Consider the following 20,270-nt stretch of genomic DNA (forward strand, 5'->3'; position numbering starts at 1 on the left):
AGTATCTTTGCCAAGAAAACGTCAGCTGGAGTCCTCAAGAGTTTGAAATAACTGAAATAACCTTAGGAAAGTTACTGCCTCAGTTTTCTCAACTATAAAATGGCAAGATAAAATGAACATAATAATAACACCCGTGTTCCAGATTTGTTGTGTAAAATGCTTAGCACAAAGCTAAGCATTTTTCCCACCAAAACCATAAGTTTATTATAAACAGGAGCTTGGTGCAAATAGGAACAGGCTCCTTCACAGAATGTACAGAGGCAACAGATTACAAACAAGAACAAGAAAAGTAGCCAAAGGGATAAAAACAGAAAAACCCAGTGCTCTGAAACCAAAATACCCATCCATTCCTTCCATACAAGACCCAGCCATTCTACAGTGAGCCCTCAAACCCCTTCCTTCCCTTCTGTTTTGGGAGAGGGAGGAAGGATAGGATTGAGTGCTAGGAGAAGGAATAAACATAGAAGCTAAATAAGTCTTTCCTCTCTCCCTTCCCTCCCTCTCTCTTTTATTCTTTCCTCCCTCCCTCCCTTCCTCCCTCCTTCCCTCCCTTCCTCCCTCCCTCCCTCCCTTCCTCCCTCCCTCCCTCCCTTCCTTCCTTCCTTCCTTCCTTCCTTCCTTCCTTCCTTCCTTCCTTCCTTCCTTCCTTCCTTCCTTCCTTCCTTCCTTCCTTCCTTCCTTCCTTCCTTCCTTCCTTCCTTCCTTCCTTTCTTCCTTCCTTCCTTCCTTCCTTCCTTCCTTCCTTCCTTCCTTCCTTCCTTCCTTCCTTCCTTCCTTCCTTCCTTCCTTCCTTCCTTCCTTCCAATGCATTCCAGCTTTCAGCAAACTAGGAATCCTTACATCTGAGGCAAATTCAGTTGAGGAGTTGGGAATGAAGGGTGGTTGTGACACAGAAGATAATCTGACTAAAGTACAGTATCTTGTCTCAGTCTGCAGAAACAGGATGCCCTGGCAATGCTACACGATAGGTGGCAACCTGGGAGCAGTCATGCTGGCAGAGGACTGAGGTATGGGTATGACTGTCAAGTTTCCAAGAAAGCTCCTTCTCATGTCAGTGCCCTGGACAGAACCTGGATTACTGTGAGATAGAGCTCTAGCTTCTAGGAACCTTGAGCTGCTACAAGTTGGTTCTACTGTGTGATATACAGTGTTTGGGGGGGGTGGCTTGCTACCTTCCCCAAAGTTGGCATTAAAGGGCCCAGAAATTTTAGAGGTGTCCATCAACTGATGCCAAGGCATTGACACTAAGAGCTCCCCTACATATTCCCCTTCCCCACCTACCTACTTCATTTCCCCTGGGAGTTGTCCTGAGACCCAAGATCACAGGATCTGACTCTTTGGGAACCACATCACAGTAGACAACACTGGCTTTTATTATTCTCCAGCCTCCTTCCCCCCCCCCCCCCATGGACTTAATGACTTAGGGTCTCTTCACAGTTCTCCAAATAATTTTTATGTGCTCTCCACCCCTATGAATTTACTTGTTTTTATCTTTCCTGTATGAAATTCTCATCTCTTCCCACCCCTGCTGCTTAAGTATAGAGGATAAGGAATTAGCCTCAGAATGGGCAATTCAAGTCCTGCCTCTGACACACATTAACTGTCTCACCCAACTTGCCCAAGTCTACAGGTTGCAGAGGAAAAGAGGATGCTCAACCTATACTGAAAGAAGAAGCTTTCCCTATTATCAGTTCCTTATACCAATGAGATTATAGTTAGGGTTAAAAATATTAGCTGATCTTCTATGTGTTGTTTTCCTAAATTGGATTGTAAGCCTCCCGAAGGCAGGTACTTTTGCATTTCCTTCAACTTGTTCTAGAGGGTCAACAAATATCTGATGGGGGATCAAGTGGTTGCTTTTTATGTTTATAAAATGACTCTGGTGTTGTGGAATCATTAAGACCTTGTTTGGGAATCAGGTTCAGAGGATTAAGACTTGGAAAGGGTCCCAGTGACTGATCACATAGTCCAACCTTACCCTTTTACGGAGAAGAAACTAGGAGGTCTAGAGGGGAAATCATCCCCAAAAGGACAGTAAGTGGCAAAGCTAGAATTCAAAAGCAGATCTGATGAGTTCAAACCCAGTTCTCTTCCTACTCTATTATGTTGCCTGTCTTGAGTCTATTATTACTAAGTAAAATCCATATTGTGCCATTCACAGCATCAGCTTTCAAGCCCTTTGGAAAGCTGCCAAGTTTTATGAAAGAAAAAAACAATCTCAGTTGAAGCCATTCAACGATTAAGGGTCTGGTTCAAGTAACGAGGGTAAGTGTGCCTCTCAGATACAATTTCTGACAATCTTACTGATATTCTGGATGTGTGTTTTAAAGCAGATTGCCTAGAGCTAAACTTCAGAAAATATCACAATATCCAAAAGCAATGAAATAGATTTCACCACTGTTTCCCCCCTCACTGAATCTTAAAAATACCACTGACTAGTACAGACCAAAAGATGGCTAAGAGAGGAATTGAGGGGGCAGTTGGGTGGCTCAGTGGATTGAGAGCCAGGCCTAGAGACAGGAGGTCCTAGGTTCAAAGCTGGCCTCAGACACTTCCCAGCTGTGTGACCCTGGGCAAGTCACTTGACCCCCATTGCCTAGCCCTTACCATTCTTCTGCCTTGGAACCAATACACAGTATTGATTCCAAGATGGAAGGTAAGGGTATAAAAAAAAGAGAGAGGAATTGAAATGCCATAATATAAGAAAAAAGGTAACATTGTATGAGGTCAAAAGTTTTAAAGGGCATAACCTTTATCCTAAAAATTAACCAGGGAGCATTCAAAGTGCTCTTCTTGGCTCCCTTTCCCCTCCTTTCTGCTAGACCCTGGCCTTTGTCTAAGTATGGTTCTCACTTCTCCTATGAATTTGGCTTCCCAGACTCTTGTCTGTGTCTCCAGTCTCTGCTTCTCCAACCTACTGTCTAGGGTTTCTGCTCTTAGAGGAGGAATAAGAGGGCTATGACCTCTTTTTCCCCGTTAAACCTTTACCTTCTATCTTAGGATCAATAGTAAGTATGGGTTACAAGGCAGAAGAGCAGTAAGGGCTAGGCAATGGGGGTTAAGTGATTTGCCCAGGGTCACCCAGCTAGAAAGTGTCTGAAGTCAAATTTGAACCCAGGACTTCCTGTCTCCAGCCCTGGCTCTCTATCCAATAAGCTACCTAGCTGCCCCTATAAACTTTTACAAGTTTTACTCATTTACAAATTTCAAGTTGTTAGTGACAACCTGAAACTCAGTCTCCAGACCTGGTCATCCATCTTATTATCATTGTTGGCTTTGACATAAGCCCTTGGACACACTTCCCTACATTCACTCTCTACCGGCCCTTCCAGGTTTAGGATCTTGGGATCATGCCAGGTGAGGGGCAGTTGAAGAGATTGGGGATTTTTAGTGTGAGCAGAGAGAATTGAGGTGGGGTAGGGTAGGTGCCTTCAAGTATTTGAAGGGTTGCCTTATGGAAGAGGGATTAGATTTGTTCCCTTTAGCCTTAGGGGCAGAACTGTGTTCAGTGATGGAAGCTGCAAAGAAACAGGAAAAGCAAAAAAAAAAAAAAACCCAAAAAAACAAAAAAAAACAACCCCCCAACAATTTCCTAACCATTAGAGCTTCCAAGAGCAAAATGGGTTACTAGGAAGGCAGAGGGGGTTCTTCCTCACTAGAGATCTTCAAACAATGGCCAGATGTCTACCTGCCATGTTTGGTGGAGAAGGGATTTCTGTTCAAGTATGAATTAAATTAGATAGCCTATGAAGTTCCTCCTAGCTCTGGGATTCTGAGATTCTGGGAAGGTTTTTGGAATGATAACAAGTCTGTGGAGTGAGATGAAAGGATCGGGTTCCATTATGATTTAATGTGGTGTTTCCCATTTGTTTATTGATTAATTCACCCATTTGGCAAATGTGAATTCAGCATTCAGCATTCTGGGACTCACTACCATACTATGGTGATCTCCACTCTGTACCTCCTGAATCTTAGCAGCTATGGACTACCACAGAAGAGACAGCCTCATCTGGCTAAACTGTAATCTGACAAGAAGGAAGTCTTTACTGATGAGGCTGATAACAAGTCTTGTATTCCTCCCATCAGAGTGTTCTCTTTCCTCTTCTTCTGCCTATCTGCAGGTGTACTGTTCCTCACCCAACTCATCAGTTCTGGCCACAGGGGTTGCCTACATCTCTAACTAGGGTTGGGGAGATTGCGGTTTTGTCTTGGTGTAGTAAAATTCAGATGCCCTCTCTCCTGGACCCTTATAGTGCAGAGCCTCACCTCACTGCTCCACAATTGATTTTATCTTAACAAACTAACTTGAGGGTAGGTTTTGTGTTACTTTCCCCAGATGGCAAAATTATGAGTTTTACCTCTAAAACTGAGGAATACTTTCTGATCTCCCCAGCTGCAATGGAATTACTTCAGGATTTCCCTGCCCTTTTTTTTTTTAAACCCTTACCTTCCATCTTGGAGTCAATACTGTGTATTGGCTCCAAGGCAGAAGAGTGGTAAGGGCTAGGCAATGGGGGTTAAGTGATTTGCCCAGGGTCACACAGCTAGGAAGTGGCTGAGGCCAGATTTGAACCTAGGACCTCCCGTCTCTAGGACTGGCTCTTAATCCACTGAGCTACCCAGCTGCCCCCATTTCCCTGCCCTTTTAAGTGTTATACAAATCCCTAAGAAGCAGAAGAACTAATGGCAAAAATTAGATTCAGGAGCATTGAATCTGGTTTCTGTATCTCTCTCTCTCTCTCTCTCTCTCTCTCTCTCTCTCTCTCTCTCTCTCTCTCTCTCTCTCTCTCTCTCTGTCTCTGTCTCTGTCTGTGTGTCTGTCTGTCTGTCTCTGTCTCTCTGTCTCTCTCTCTGTCTCTCTGTCTCTCTCTCTGTCTCTCTCTCTCTCTCTCTCTCTCTCTCTCTCATTTTCAAACCCTTATCTTCCATCTTAGAATCAGAACTGTGTATTGATTCCAAAACTGAAGAGTAGTAAGTGCTAGGAAATGGGGGTTAAGTGATTTACTCATGGTCATATAGCTAAGAAGTATCTAAAGCCTAATTTGAATCCAGAATCCCTTGTCTCTATACCTGGCTCTCTAGCCACTGAGATTCTTTAAAAATAAAAAAGAGCTGCCTTCCTGTGCAATGAAATATTTACAGGTGCATCTCATGGAATGAATAGAAGCAGATTCTTATCTTATGCAGACTATTATCAGATGATAACCACCTTCATTATTTAATCTGCTCCTTAAATGAAAGAATTACAGAATGTCAGATCTGTTCCCTTATCCTCACCCCCAACACCTTTAAGTATGACATGCCAGATGAAAATGATGATAATGGTGATAATAATGGCAATGCTTATAGATTCAGAGCTCCAGTACTTTTATCTACTTTAGAAATGCAGATGAAAATGGTTGGGGGGTGGAGAAATAAAGTTTGACAAGATATAATTTTAAATTATAAAGCAAAGGGTATGTTTTGGTTTAAGGAAGTAATGAAAAACATAATTATAATTTCTGGATTTTGTATTCAGAATAGAGCACATAGAAGATATATAAATGTAGCATAATCTATTATTTTTACAGAATTTCTAGGTTCTGTGTTGATTCTTTTTATCAAACATCTTCAAAAGTTCTATAACATGTGCCTTTTCCAGGAAACTCATAAAATTCAATTATATATGAATTCTAATTTACTCTGACTCAGTCTTTTGCGCATGTCAGGAAGGATGCCTTCCAAAACATGACTTTGTGGAAGAAATCTCCTGTCACACTCAGACACTTTGAGGAGCTATCATTTCATTTAGTGTGGTTGGGTCTTCCACCAAAACCAATTGCAATCCTTCTATAACTAAGCTGACAAACTTCCACAGTTGCTATGGCAGAAAATTCATCCCCTTGGGGTCAACCCAGTGGTGAACTTGGCCTTTAGACACCCAAACTGCCATGCATCATCAGACTTTCAAGCTTGATAGAGCCTGCCAGGACACTTTAAGCACAGTCTTTAAGAGCCCCACTTCTAGACAATAATTAGGCAAAAGGATGGGATATCTATATAAACTTATATACACTATTGGTCTGAATACTGGCCACACTCATACATTTTCTTAAATTGTAATATCTAAACTGTTTCCCTCCCTCTCTTCCTTTTTCCCCTCTCAGGGATGGCAAATAATTTAATCTGGATTCTGGATATGTATTCCCTTGCAAAACATATTTCCATGTTGGTCATTGTTGTAAGAGAACACTCAAATAAAACCAAAACCCCCCAATAAAATCATAAATATAATAATGTGGAAATTAGTGTGTTTTGATCTGTGTCTCACTCCAACAGTTCTTTCTCTGGAGGTGGATAGCATTCTTTGTCAGAAGTCCTTTAGAATAGTCCCAGATGCTTGTATTACTGAGAGGAGCTAAGTCTTTCACGGATGATCATGCCACCATATTGCTGGTACTGTGGACTGTGTTCTCTTGGTTCTGCTTATTTCACTCTGCATCAGTTCATGTAGATCTTTCCAGCTTTTCCTGAAATCAACCTGCTTATCAGATTTTATAGAACAACTATTAGATAACTTAAACTGGATGTCCAGTAACTATTTTAAATTCAATCAAAACTGAACTCATTGTCTTTCCCCCCAAATAATCCCCCTTTTTAGAACTCTCTATCACTGTCAAAGAAACCATCATCTTTCCGATCACCCAGGCTTACAAACTAAGTACTATCCTTGGCTTCTCACTATTTCTTACCCTCTGTATCCAATCTATTTATTACTAAGACCTGTCAATTTTAACTTCATAAAACTTCTTTTGTATGCCTCCTTCTCACTTCTGACACCACTACTACCCTGGTGTAGACCTTCATCACCTCCTATCTAGACTATGGCAATAGTTGGTTTCCCTGACTCAAGTATCTTGTCTCTTTAGTATCTCTTTTACTTAACTATCAAGGCTTTCCCACATGTGAGACTTTTTACCTGGGTCACCTCTAGACTAACCTCTCAATCTTTCTAGCTGTCACTTTTCTTATTTATAAAATGAGAAGATTAAGGGGCAGCTGGATAGTTCAGTGGATTGAGAGCCAGGCTTAGAGATAGGAGGTCCTAGGTTCAAATCTGGCCTCAGATACTTCCTAGCTGTGTGACCCTGGGCAAGTCACTTGACCCCCATTGCCTAGTCCTTACCACTCTTCTGCCTTGGAGCCAATATACAGTATTGACTCCAAGATGGAAGGTAAGGGTTTTTTAAAGAAAAAAAAATAATAAAATGAGAAGAGTGGACTATATAGAACCTAATGTCCCTTTCAACTTTAAACATATGATTTATGTTCTCATATATATTATTTTTAAAGCTATCTCATTATAGTCATGGGACATATTCAGAGGCAGCCTCTATTTGGACAATTTAGTAATGTAGTTAGCTAAAAACATAAGCATCAGTCCCATTGCAAGAAAGCAACATGACAGAGAGGATTTACTTGATGGCATTAAAAAGAATTTAATCCCTGTAGTTTTGAATAGGGTGTGTATTGTTTTGAAATATTTTCGAAGCATCTTGGACTATTTTCCCCCTTAAATTGCTTTACTTGGGGAAAATGAATCTCCACTTCCCAAAGGTCTGAATTCTTTTCAAAATGCATAATCCTCCAACCTAAAGAGATTCAAAACTCAGAATAAAAGACCCCTTCTTCCTGCTGTTTACTATAATGTATGTATGGGCAGCTGGGTTCTCGAAACTGGGCAGGGAATATGCTCTCAAATGCCATCCTTTACCTTGCCAGTGTAAGCCTCAGTATGAGGCCCCCTTAATGTTCACAATGGTTATCAGTGCGTGTCAACCGAGGCACAGAGCCCCAAAGCAGAAACCTCAAGATACATGACCATGTCAAAGACCAGTTTGTTCATCAACATAAGAGACGGACCCTTAACCACAATGGATACTGTTCAAAGGAGGAATGTGTCTGGAACTCTGAATTCCCACAGAGAAACACAAGGGAAATCCCTGGGGAGAAATTCTTGGTTAACATTTTTCTTGCACTTAATGTGGCCTTACACCATTGAAGTCAGCCAGCTTGTGCCCAATTTAGTTATTTTACCAATCCCTCTATCCTTTCTCCTCCCCCAATGCCCCTGTTTTCTGAAACAAGGCAGGTTGAGGAGAAGGAAAGGACAGTATTACTGAAACACAGAAGTTCATTGTGATTTAGAGTAAGGTAGAAAGGGTGGAAGCTCCTAACATCTCCCAGTCTTTTTTGCTCATTAATGTAGACTTTTCATTCTTCATGAAGAATGAGACCAATTTCCAAGGTCCTTGGCGTCCTAGGCTTCCAACAGATACAGGAAGTGTCAGGTAATTGGCTTGGGGGGCTCTTGTGTTTGGATTTGTCCTGGATACTCTTGGCAGGTTGCCTTACACAGTTATGAAAATAGAGCCAGAGAGATGAAATAATCTTGACTTTATTTTTAAGTAGTAAAAAGTTCTAGCCTGGAAGTCAATTATGGAGGAAAATTGGGCTTTTGCCTAGTTGCCTATGGAGGGTCCCTCATAGTCTGATTTCCAAGGGTGCAGCCTATTTATATAATCTTTGCCTTCTGAGCTGGCTTTGTGGAAATATGTACTGCTCCTTTGGTAAGAGCATACTCAGTCTTAATTATACACAGGTCTTAAGCACCATGACGGGTCCCTGTAAGTTAAATGCCTGTGTTGCCCCCGTCACATCATGCCTACCATGGACAAGACTGTGTGATGCCTCTCATGGATCACCATTCTCCCTCTTCTGGGTTGGCTCCCTCATACCTCTATGCCATGACACTGATAAGGCTAGCTTCTCATAAAAAAGACCACTGCCACACAATCACGTCTGAAACTCTTCTAGGGTCCTAGAAATAATCTTGATTTGTGTGTCAGTAAGAAAAGCAAAGACTATACTCGTCCTATTTATCTCCTGAGACCCCACTGGTATGATTCCCACCTACATAAAAAGTCAGTCACAACGATGGCACTATTAGCTCTCTAACATAAAACTTTTATTTAATGATATAGCAAATCATACCTTGACAGTTACTCACAAAGCAAGTAGAGGAATATTTAATGTATCACAATTCACGCAAAAGCCTGAGTAAAACTTTTCCACCAATGTATAAACCATGGGGGATATTGGCACAAATTTATGGAAACTTATGGGAGAGGGATGACAACTCATGGGCTTGGGGTCACTCACAACTCAAGACCATGGGACTGGATGTTCTTGGTCTCTTCATGAATAATTGAATGAAATTCATGAAATTCCATGAAAAACTCCAGATTCTGATTCTCTGCTAACCCCTTTAGGTTCTTACCATTCTTTCACTGGGCAAATCTGCTTCTTTTATGCTCTTGATCTGATAAAACAATGACAGACTTTTAAAATTCACAGTTCACCACATTTAAAGGGGGACATTATTAGAATGACAAGCAGTTCTCTTTTAAGAGACCTACATAGTTCCTCCAGTTTTCCCTCTGGACAATACAGGCAAGCCTAGTCAGCTCCACATTCGAGAGGATGCTGGATTGTTCAGTCAGATTCAAGTTTCTAGGTGCAACTGCAAAACCTATCTTTCCTCCTTCCCCCAACCCCAATGCTCTCAAACTAGGGAGAGGAAAGATCAGGTAGCAAAAATAGCCTTCTGAGAGGTTTAATCTCTCCACAAACTGTGTATGGTGTTAACGGGCAGTAACTGGACTCAGCTGTGTTCCAATGAGCTTCAGTCTTTCACTGACCAGTCAACAACACTCAACATAGTAGCTGAAACTGACACACCCTCTCCCTATTATTATATTACTCTTCTTCTGAAGTCTTCTGTTTTCTCAACTCAGCTCTCTCCAACTGGGTTTTTTACTTTTTTCTTCTTCTGATTTCTTTAACACACTCAATGACTCAAATCAGAGACTTCTGATGTTCAGTGACTCATATTTTCTTTATAATGTAAAACTCACGGAATTTACCTTTAGGTTAGATGTAAAGTTAATAGTCCTTATTTAATTATCCTACTTGATTTACAACTTTAAGAGTCTTAGACTAATAAAGTCTAGAAACAATAACATGCAAATTAACAAATAATTGGAAGAATCTAAAAGTGGAATGGTATGTCTTTGGAGGCAGAAGGATTTTTTTTCTCACTGAAGGACCATTTTTTAGATATGTTGTAATAGGGATTACTTTTCAGGATTGGACTAGATGGACATCGAGGTCCTTACCAACCTAAAGTTCAATAATTCTAGAATCTAATCCTTAGGAGCGGCTAGATGGCACAGTTCTGGAGTCAGTAAGACTCTTCTTCCTGAATTCAAATCCGTCCTCAGACATTAACTGTATGACCCTATTTAGACCTTAGACCATTTAGACCTATTTGCCTCAGTTTCCTAAGCTGTAAAATGAGCTGGAGGAACAAAAATGGCAAATCACTGTAGTAACTGTAGTAACTTTGCCAAGAAATCCCAAAAGGACTCAAAAAGGATCAGGCATGACTAAAAATGAATAAACAACAATAACATATCAAGTTTAGAGTAGTACAACCAAGATGGTGAGTGAACTTGACATCATGCCATATGCATGCATATTGATAGGAGGAAATGAGTATTTTTAGGCTGGAGAATAAAAGAGAGGTGAAGAGGGTCATACTTTCTACTTCTAAATATCTGGAAAACTCTCATGTGAGAGAAGAGCTAGGCTCATTTTGCTTTGCTTCAAGCAAGAGAATTAGGGGCATTTTACACAAAATACAGGAATGTGGATTTTGGAGTTATCAGTGGTCTTCAAGTAGAGAAAAAAGTTTTAGAGATATTCTAGATACCCTTCAGTCAACATTTATTAAGTGATGGCAGTAACAGAGGAGAGGACATGTATTCAGGAAATGTTGTGAAGGTACAAATGACAGTTCTTAATGACAGATTGGACATGGGGATGAGAGAGAGTAAGGAGTATAGGATGACTCCTAGGGGGGAGCCAGAGGGACTGGCAGGGTGTTGTTACCCTCTAAAGTATTAAAGAAAGTAGAAGGTGGGGGAAGGTAGTTTAGGGAGGAAGATTGGTAACCTCTGGAATGGATAATCCCTGAGCTCCATTTCAATTCCAATATTTTCATGGCAGGCACTGTGATGCCCTGAAAATTGGGGGTGGGGGCAGCTAGGTGGCTCTGTGGATAAAGAACTGGAACTGGAGACAGGAAGTCCTGGGTTCAAATCTGTTTTCAGGCTCTTCCTAGCTATATGATCCTGGGCAAGTCACTTAATTCTCATTGTCTAGCCCTCCCTGCTCTTCTTCCTGGTACTGATATGCATCTGAAGACAGAAGGGAAAAGTTAAAAAAGAAAGAAAATAGAGCTGAATTTCAGATCTGAGTTCAAATGTCCCCCCCCCTTTTTTTTTTACTTCCTGGGTGACTTTGGACAAGTCATTTAACTTACCTGGGTCTCAGTTTCATCATTTGTTAAATGGGGTTGACTAAATGACTTCTAGCTTCTTATCTGTGATTCAGTGTGTACAACCATAACTGCTGGCTATGGCACCACAAAGAAGGCAACAGGCTAGCAACTCTGTGTGTGTGTGTGTGTGTGTGTGTGTGTGTGTGTGTGTGTGTGTGTGTGTTATTCTCACTTTGCCTGGAAGAATGAAAGAGAATAACCGTCCCTGCTGCCAGCATTTAGATTTCCTGATTTTTAGTTTCCAGTTGAACAAGACAGACCAGATGAAGAAGAGAAAAATAATGGTCAGAAAAAGCAAAATAAACATTTCCAAGCTTCTAGAAGCTTTTGTGTTTGGCTCGAATTTTGAGAACTGATTGGAGGGAGTCATTTTTCAATTAACTACAAGTTTAGGGAAATTGTAAGTTACTTAGGTCAGCCCCTGGCACGTGTTTTTATATTGGACCATCAGCCCTGGAAGTAATTTCGCCAAAATGATTGAGGTGTGGACTCTAGCTCCAGCTGAGTCATTGACTTCCTGGCTGACTTTCATTGGAATAATTGTCCTCTCTCTTCTTTGCAGAGTGAAGTCAGTAGTGTACCCCCCCCCCCCAATGCAGTCCAGGGAGGTATCTACAAAGGAAGAGACAATAAAGAAAGGTTCCAGTTCAGCTCAGAACTTTCTGGAATCTCCTTTTCCAGATCCTTCTCTGCTTCTTTTAGAGATGAGAGCAGGATCTCAGGAGAGGAAGGCTGTTAGTGTCTCTGGCTTGCACAGCCCACTCCTACTTTAGAGTTTGGTTTTTTTGGTGCCTCTTTTAGTCCTGTTTATTGTCTATTTCCTACCTCTCAAATGATTTCCATTCAAACATCTTTTGGCCATTGGGCTCTGCCTTTTGTTACATCCCAGACACATAGACCACAAAGTTCTGGATGCTGAGTGAGGCATTGGGTTCAGGGGGCTTTCTGACTGTGTAAACATATATACATATATAAATCTAAGTATATATATCTTTGCAGTAGTGTACTTGTCCTTCCCTTTAAAAAAGGTCATTTTTAAAAATCTCTCCTGGATGTGACAGTAACATCCAGCCTTACAGAAAAGAAAAGAAAATGAACTGTGCTTTTCCCTCAAGAAAAACACACCCCAGTCTCCTGTCCATCTGTCATGGGCTCATCAGCAGACACCTTGCTAACAAATGAACTGATGCTTTCAGAATGGCTGCTGGCAACTTTGAAGGGAAGGGGAATTTGTATTAATATTGCTTTAGTTGGCTCCAATTCATTAGACACTTATTAAGCACCTACCATGTTCTCAACCCTGGGGATACAAAGATGAAAAATGACTTGGTAACCTGGTAGCAATGTGGTAGAGTACAAACTGAATGGAATTTGTAATCAATGGACCTTCTTTGCTATTGACTATCTCCGGGACCTTGAGAGAACCACTTCTATTCTCTATGTCTCAGTTTCTCATCTGGAAAATGAAGAGGCTGGATTAGATGCCCTCTGAGCTTTAAATCTATAATCCTATGTTGTTGTTCAGTCATGTCTGACTCTTCATGACCCCGTGGATCATAGCTATCCATGAGGTTTTCTTGGCATGAATACTGGAGTGGTTTGCCATTTCCTTCTCTAATGGATCTGCCTTGTCAGGCAATCAGAGGTTAAGCAACTTGGCCAGAGTCATAGAACTAGGAAGTGTCTAAGGTTGGATTTGAACTCAGGTCTTCCTGACTCCAGTCCCAGTGCTCTAATAACTGTTTTGTAATCCTGTGATTTAGATTCAAGTCTCATCTGTCTTATTCACTACCTGTATGACCCTGGGGAAGTCCCTTCCCCTCTTTGGGCCCAAGATACATCATCAGTAAAATGAGAGATTGGACTTCATGGTCTCTAAAACCCCTTCCAGGCATCTATGATCCCATGCTGCCTGCCCTGAATGAACAATTAATCCAATATGGTAGACAGAGGATGTGTACAGAAATAAGGTACAAGAAAGGCAGAGAAGACAATGCTCCAGGGACATTTTAGGGGAAGATTGAATTTAGCCAGGGCAGAGAGAGTGAGGGTTTGTCAAGGACTTCATGGCACTTTATCTGGCCCTTGAAGGAAGAAAAAGGTTAAAGCAGGCACTGAGCAGATTCCAGGAAGGGGGATGACTTGGATAAAGGTACTGAGACAGAAGAGAGCCAGGTAACAATCAGGGGACAAGTCGTTTGTTCCTTATTCTTCTATAAACCATAGGAAACTACCAGGAGGAAACCAAGGGAGTGGCGCAGTCAGCTCTGCTCTTCAAGTCAAGGCCCTGAGTTAGTGAATCCCTGTTAAATTTCCTGTTCCATCAGTTGCTCAAAAGGAATGCCTGTTCCTTCCTACATTAATCTAACCCCAAAACGATTGTTTCTAGCATGAATAAAGCTTGATGAATAAAACGTTTTCTTTGCCCGGGTAGTTAGACAAACAGGGATCTTAGCTTGACTAATTCCCTGGATAATCTCCTGGGCCTCAAGTTCTCCACCTGGGAAACAGAGATGAGAGAACTAATCACCGCCTCCCTCATGGAGAGGTGAAGGGAATTTAAAGGGTTATAGATTATTATCAACTTCAGCCTTAAGCCTTTAGAGGGCAGACGAGCCCTAGCCTAGTGCTGTGCAAAGACAGGTGTTTAATACAAGCCTTTTGATGAGGAGGGATAAAGAGAATTCAAAGGAGATGTCTTCATAAATCTGTTTACAGGCTATAATGATAATGGTTTTCCAGTGGAGCAAATCGCTTTTTAAGCTCAAGTGAAATGCTTGTCTAGGAGCCAAGCCTATAGTCCTCTGGATAGGCAGTATGATATAAAGGAAAGAGCACTGGATCCTGAGTCAAGAGACTTGGGTTCAAATCCCACCTTTGATGCTTAATAGCTCTGGGACCATGACCTTAATTTCTTTTTCTGCATAATAATGATAATGCTCCCTGGCTTATGAGGTTGTTATGAAGTGCAGAGGAGAGAATTTGTGTAAAAGATTTTACAAACTTAAAGATACTATGATATTTTCCATGATAATATATGTAAAACCCAGATCAAACTGCTTACCATCTCTGGGAAGGGGGAGGGATGAGAGGGACCAAGACAATTTGAATTTTATAATTTCAGAAAATGTATGTTAAAATTATTGTAGAAAAAATATATTTTAAATACATATTTAAATATTATATTTATTAATTATTATTTTATGATATTATAGTTTATAATAATTAATAATACATTAAATGTAAATAAAAATAAAATTTAAATTAAAAATAAAATATTTAAAGTCCAAGAAAAAGAGACTATGGAAGTGTCAGTCATTATCATCACCCTGGTTCTGCTATTCCCTAACTCGACAGCTAGGTAGCCCAATGGATAGAGTATGAGGGCTGGAGGTAGAAAAACCAGAGTTCAAACCTGATCCCAGATTTACTAGCTGAATGACTCTAGGCAAGCACTTAGCTTCTGTTTGTCTCCTTTCCCCCAGCTATTAAATGGGGATGATAATAATAGCCCCTACTTCCTAGGGTTGTTGTGAGGATAAAATGAGGTCATTGTCAAGCACTCTAGCCTAGCACATAGTAAGTACCCTGTAAATGTTAGTTATTATTATTATAAAGGCATTGACCTCTATAATTTCTATGGTTCCTTCCAACTCAAAATACTGTTATTTGAGCACCATGGGTGGAGAAATAGAAAAGGGAGGCGAGATGAGTTGCTCTTCTGACTTGGCTCTGCCTCTAGATAGTTGTGTCATCTTGGACAAGTCACCTCACCCACCAGGGCCTCCTCATATGATTCCCCAAGGTGTCAAGCAAATCTTGTTGTTCAGTTGTTTTTAGTTGTGTCTGACTCTTCTTGAGTCCATTTGGGCTTTTCTTGGCAAAGACACCGGAGTGGATTTTTGTCATTTTTCCTTCACCAGTTCATCTTATAGATGAGGAAACTAAGGCAAAACAGGTTTCAGTGACTTATCCAGGATCACAGAGCAGTAATTGTCTGAGGGCAGATTTGAACTCAGGAAGATGAATCAGCCTGACTCCAGCCCAGGAACTCTTATCTCCTTCACCACCTAGCAGCAAATAGAGATTTCTGCCTTTTGCAGTCAAAGAGGTTCCCACCCCCGACACACACTCAGTTCTATACTTGATGTCCTACAGCTGGTGGCTTTCTAGGCTGTCAAGAACTGTTGGAAAAGTCTTTGCCTCATGGGGAAGGATTATTGGGACTCTTTGCCATTGAACAGAATGGGCGGAGGGATCAGAGACTCATGTACTGAAATCTGGCAGGGACCTCAGAGCCCATGGAACCCACGCCTGATTTTACAAATGAGGAAACTGAAGCCTGCAGAGGGGAAATAATTTGTCCAAGGTCCAACAGCTAGGAAATAGCAGAGCTAGAGCAAAAAATGACTTGTCTAAGAAGGTAGTGACTTGCCCAAGTTCACACTGGCAGCAAAAAGGAGAGGCGGGATTTGAAAACACATCCTCCTCCAACTGCAGAACCAGTCCTATTCCCGATGCACCAAGTTGCCTCCAAGGCAGAATCTTAGAGGGGTGAGAGCATAGCTCTAGCAGGAGGCAGCCTGCCTACGCGGGATTCGTGGTTGTTGTTGAGTTGGGTCTGACTCTTTCGTGATCCCATTTGGGGTTTTCTTGGCATGGATACTGGACTGGTTTGCCATTTTCCTTCTCCGGCTCGTTTTACAGATGAGGAAACTGAGGCAAACAAAGTTAAGGGGCTGTGGAACGTCAGGCAATTATCGTTTATAGGGCTGCAGGCAAGACACAACGTATCCCACCGAATAGCCGGTGTGACAGTGATGGTTAACAGTAACAGTAAAGATTATATCTGTAGAGTGAATGCGGGTGCTGCTGCCACCTGGTGGCCAAACGAGAAAGGTGCCGAGCAAAAAATAAATCTGTCACTGACTTCCTCTCCAGCCAGATCTGTGCTTATTTCCAGCCTGGCTCTGGGGTGACCGCAGCTCCATTCAGAATACATTCCCTCTTTGTTTTCTTCTTTTTCCCATCTGTGCTATTACCGTCTGTTTAGGAGAAGCAGGACACACACCTAACGCTGGCGTGCATAGAGACAGCAGCAATGAGGAGAGATAGCTCCGTCCTACTGTTTAGCAAGCAGGATTAGACAGATGGGGAACTTGGTTCGAATCCTCCCATTTGATACTTTTTAGCTCTGTGGCCAGGGATCACATGTGTACTTTTCACACTTGAATTTCTTCATTCGTAAAATGGATAATAATAATAATAAATCCTTCTTCACAGTGATAGACTCCAAGCATTTTTAGAACAGAAAGAAAAGACATCTAGCCCAACTTTTCATATATTCAGTGAGGAAATGGAGGCTTAAAGAGGCTAAGGGACTTGATCTAGATCACCCAGGTCACATCCTGCAAACAGAGATTGTCTCCAAAGCCAGGACTCAGCTGATAGATACATACACACATATACACACACAGTACTTTGCACACTTCAAAATGCCAGTTCGGTGCTTGCTTCTGCAGCACATACACTAAAATTGGAAAGATACAGAGAAGATTAGCATGACTCCTGCACAGCGATGACCCACAAATTCATGACGGGTCCCATACTTTTAAACTTATGTGGACATTTGTTATTAAAATTAAAAATTATAATTTGAAAAAAGAGAAAACAAACACATCTACAATATTGGACTCCAGGCCAGGTACTTTGCTACTTAGCTGCAAATAGAAATCTCAAATGGAAATAGGAGACTTCTGTCTCTTGAGGTTAAACATTACCCTCCTCTACCGTCATCAAACCCCCAACACACCCTCAATTATATACACTGGATGTCAATGAGAAATTGAAAGCAAAAAATAAAATAAAGTGGTCAGTATATGTCGAAACCTAGAGGACTTTATATACTAAAATAAAGGTTCTTTGATAACTTGTTAAAAATTAAATGTCAGTTACTACAGTAATCTTCTATATCTGTACAGTGCTGTGTAAATCAATTTTATATCTATTAACATAAGTGGGTTAAGTGATCTTCCTCATAACTCTTTGTATAAGAGAAGGTAGGGGAATATTATGGAGAGCCAGCCTTGGAGGCAAGGGAACCTGGATTTGATTCCTACTTCTTTTTTTTTATTTTAAACCCTTACTTTTTGTCTTAGATTCAGCACTGTGTAATGGTTCCAGGGCAGACGAGTGGTCAGGACTAGGCAATGGGGTCAAGTGACTTCCCCAGGGTCACACAGATAGGAAGTGTCTGAGGCTAGATTTGAACCCAGGATCTTCCATCTCAGGGACTGGCTCTCAATCCACGGAGCCACCCAGCTGCCCTCTTGATTCCTACTTCTGACACATACTGGCTGTGTGACTCTGAGAAAGTGACCAGATCTCTGTACCTAGCCATCTTTTAGCGTTTCAGATAAGATGCTGACCTGCATTGGTATTCTACAGTGGTATAGTACTTAGAATATAGTAGGCTTTTAATAAATGTTTTTGTTGTTGTTGTTGAATCATTTCAGTTGTATCCAACTTTACATGACCCCATTTGGGGTTTTCTTCACTGAGACACTGGAATGGTTTGCCATTTCCTTCTCTAACTCATTTTATATATGAGGAAACTGAGGCAAACAGTGAAATTAAGTGACTTGCCTAGAGTTATAGAGCTAGTAAGTGTTTAAGGTCTTATTTGAATTCAGGTCATCCTGACTTCTGGCCTGGCACTTTATCTACAGAGCTCCTAGAAATGCTTTGTAATATGCATTTAATAATGTAAATATAAATTAATGATTTATTAATAATCAGCTAGATGACACAGACAATAGAGCGCTATACCTGGAATAAGGGAGAGCTGAGAGTTGCCTTTGACACTTATTGTGTGATCCTGGGTAAGGCACTTACTGTTTACCTCAGTTTCCTTATCCATAAAATGAAGAAAATAGTAGCATTTCCTTTATGGGAATCAAATAAAATAATATCTTTAAAGTGCTTTGCAAAGCTTAAATGCTTGTTATTGTTAATGATTCACTGATAAATCCTCTTTGTCTTTATGACCACATTGAACATTAATTTGTATTTTTGCACTCGAAAAGTAAAGGGTGATGATAGCAGAACGCTGCATGTGCTGTCAGGTTCAATAGCTATGCCAATTGGCTTTCTTTTGTTACAAGGGAGTGAGGAGAGAGAAAAGGGCAGACACACAGAGGGAAATAACTGCTGGGAAAAACAAAAGGCATCAATAAGACTTTAAAAAACAGTCCTAGGGCCATGGCATGACACCAGAGCCACTGGGCTGACATCTTCCACCTTGCTGATCAAAACTGTGATGCAAGAAAATGAGGGGTTCTGACGGCTGACCTTTCCCCATGATCACTGGGCGGAGGACAAACCACCGAGATCTCTCTTTCTTTCTCCTTTTCGGCATGGCTGGTTGATGCCTTTTACAGTTTTCACATACTTCCAAGGTCTCCTTTCTAAGAAACTGGTAATTTTCTAATCACTTAAAATATCAGGTTTCCTGTGTCACATGACAATCTAATCCAAGGATTAGATACAATCAAGACGAGTTCTGGTTTTTACTTTCCTTCCATGGAGAGGGAGGGGGAGAGAGAGAGAGAGAGAGAGAGAGAGAGAGAGAGAGAGAGAGAGAGAGAGACAGACAGACAGACAGACAGACAGACAGACAGACAGATAGATAGACAGACAGAGACAGATAGCAGAGAGATAGCAGAGCTGTCTGAAAAGTTAAAAAAAACAATTTCCCTTTGTAAATAAAATTTGTATTAAAAAACAACTCTTATCTTACTCTTGGTCCCAGTAATAGCCCTCTAACAGAAGGGCAAGGGCTAAGCAAATAGGGTTAAGTGACTTGCCTGGAGTTACACAATTAGGAAGCACCTGAGGTCACATTTGGACCCAGGACATCCCAACTCCAGACCTGGTTCTCTATCCGCTGTGCCACCTACATGCCCCTAATTTCTCTATCTTGTACAAATAATGTTGTTCTGAGATTAATGACAAAACTAGCATTTTGATCATTTTTTACTTTTGTAAACACTTGATATTTATTATTTCTTCTAATCCTCATAAGAGCTGGGAGAAGTAGGTGCCTCAGGTATGATTATCCCCATTTTAAAGATGGGAAAAATGAAGTAAGATGTTAAGCACTTACTTAGTCAAGGTCACCTGACTTGGAAGCAGGACTCAAACCCAGATCCCTTCTGACACTATTTTAGTAGACTGCTTCTCTCTATTTGTTTTCACAGTTTATCATACAACAGATGCCAACCCCAAACCCAGAAAGACACTGCCTGTCTCCTCTCTCCTCTTTTATTCTACAATTGCTACAGGGTGGCCACTAATGGATTTCTTTTTCCTGTATTTTTCAATGTCATCAAACCCCTTTAAAGTATCTGCTGTTAATGAAGACTTGCAGTAAGGCAGTGGAAGCCATGTCAAGGTCAGACAGGACACAAGGACTTCTCACATTAAATAAAGGATTTTGAGATAAATAAATCACCAGAATCTGAAATTATCACAGAGAATGATAACTGTGTGGGAGAGTCAAAAGTTTACTTCGCTTCTAGGTCCAAGAGTAAGGATGGATAATTACTTAAAAGGAAAAGCAGAAAGGTGGGTAAACTTTCTGAGGGCCAGCTAGCTGGCACAGTGGATAGTGCTGGAGTGGAATAAGGAAGATTCATGTTCCTAAGTTTAAATCGGGCTCAGACACATACTAGCTGTATGACCCTGGGAAAGTCACTTAAACCTGTTTACCTCAGTTTCCTCATCTGTAAAATGAATTGGAGAAGGAAATGGCAAAGCACTTCAGTAT

The 20,270-nt window shown here is 41.1% G+C and overlaps 1 protein-coding gene and 1 non-coding gene across 2 annotated transcripts in view; one reads left to right on the forward strand and one right to left on the reverse strand.

Annotated features, from left to right (window-relative positions):
* The window catches only part of ARHGAP22 (Rho GTPase activating protein 22), a 374,146-nt gene that overhangs the window by 227,818 nt on the left and 126,058 nt on the right, over nt 1-20,270 (reverse strand). The gene's annotated exons all lie outside the window — the stretch shown is intronic.
* Nucleotides 16,950-17,056, forward strand: LOC130456597 (U6 spliceosomal RNA). Its single transcript, XR_008915668.1, has one exon. It is a non-coding gene; the product is annotated as a U6 spliceosomal RNA (small nuclear RNA).

Source organism: Monodelphis domestica, chromosome 1 (genome assembly GCF_027887165.1).
Source record: "Monodelphis domestica isolate mMonDom1 chromosome 1, mMonDom1.pri, whole genome shotgun sequence".
NCBI lineage: Eukaryota > Metazoa > Chordata > Mammalia > Didelphimorphia > Didelphidae > Monodelphis > Monodelphis domestica.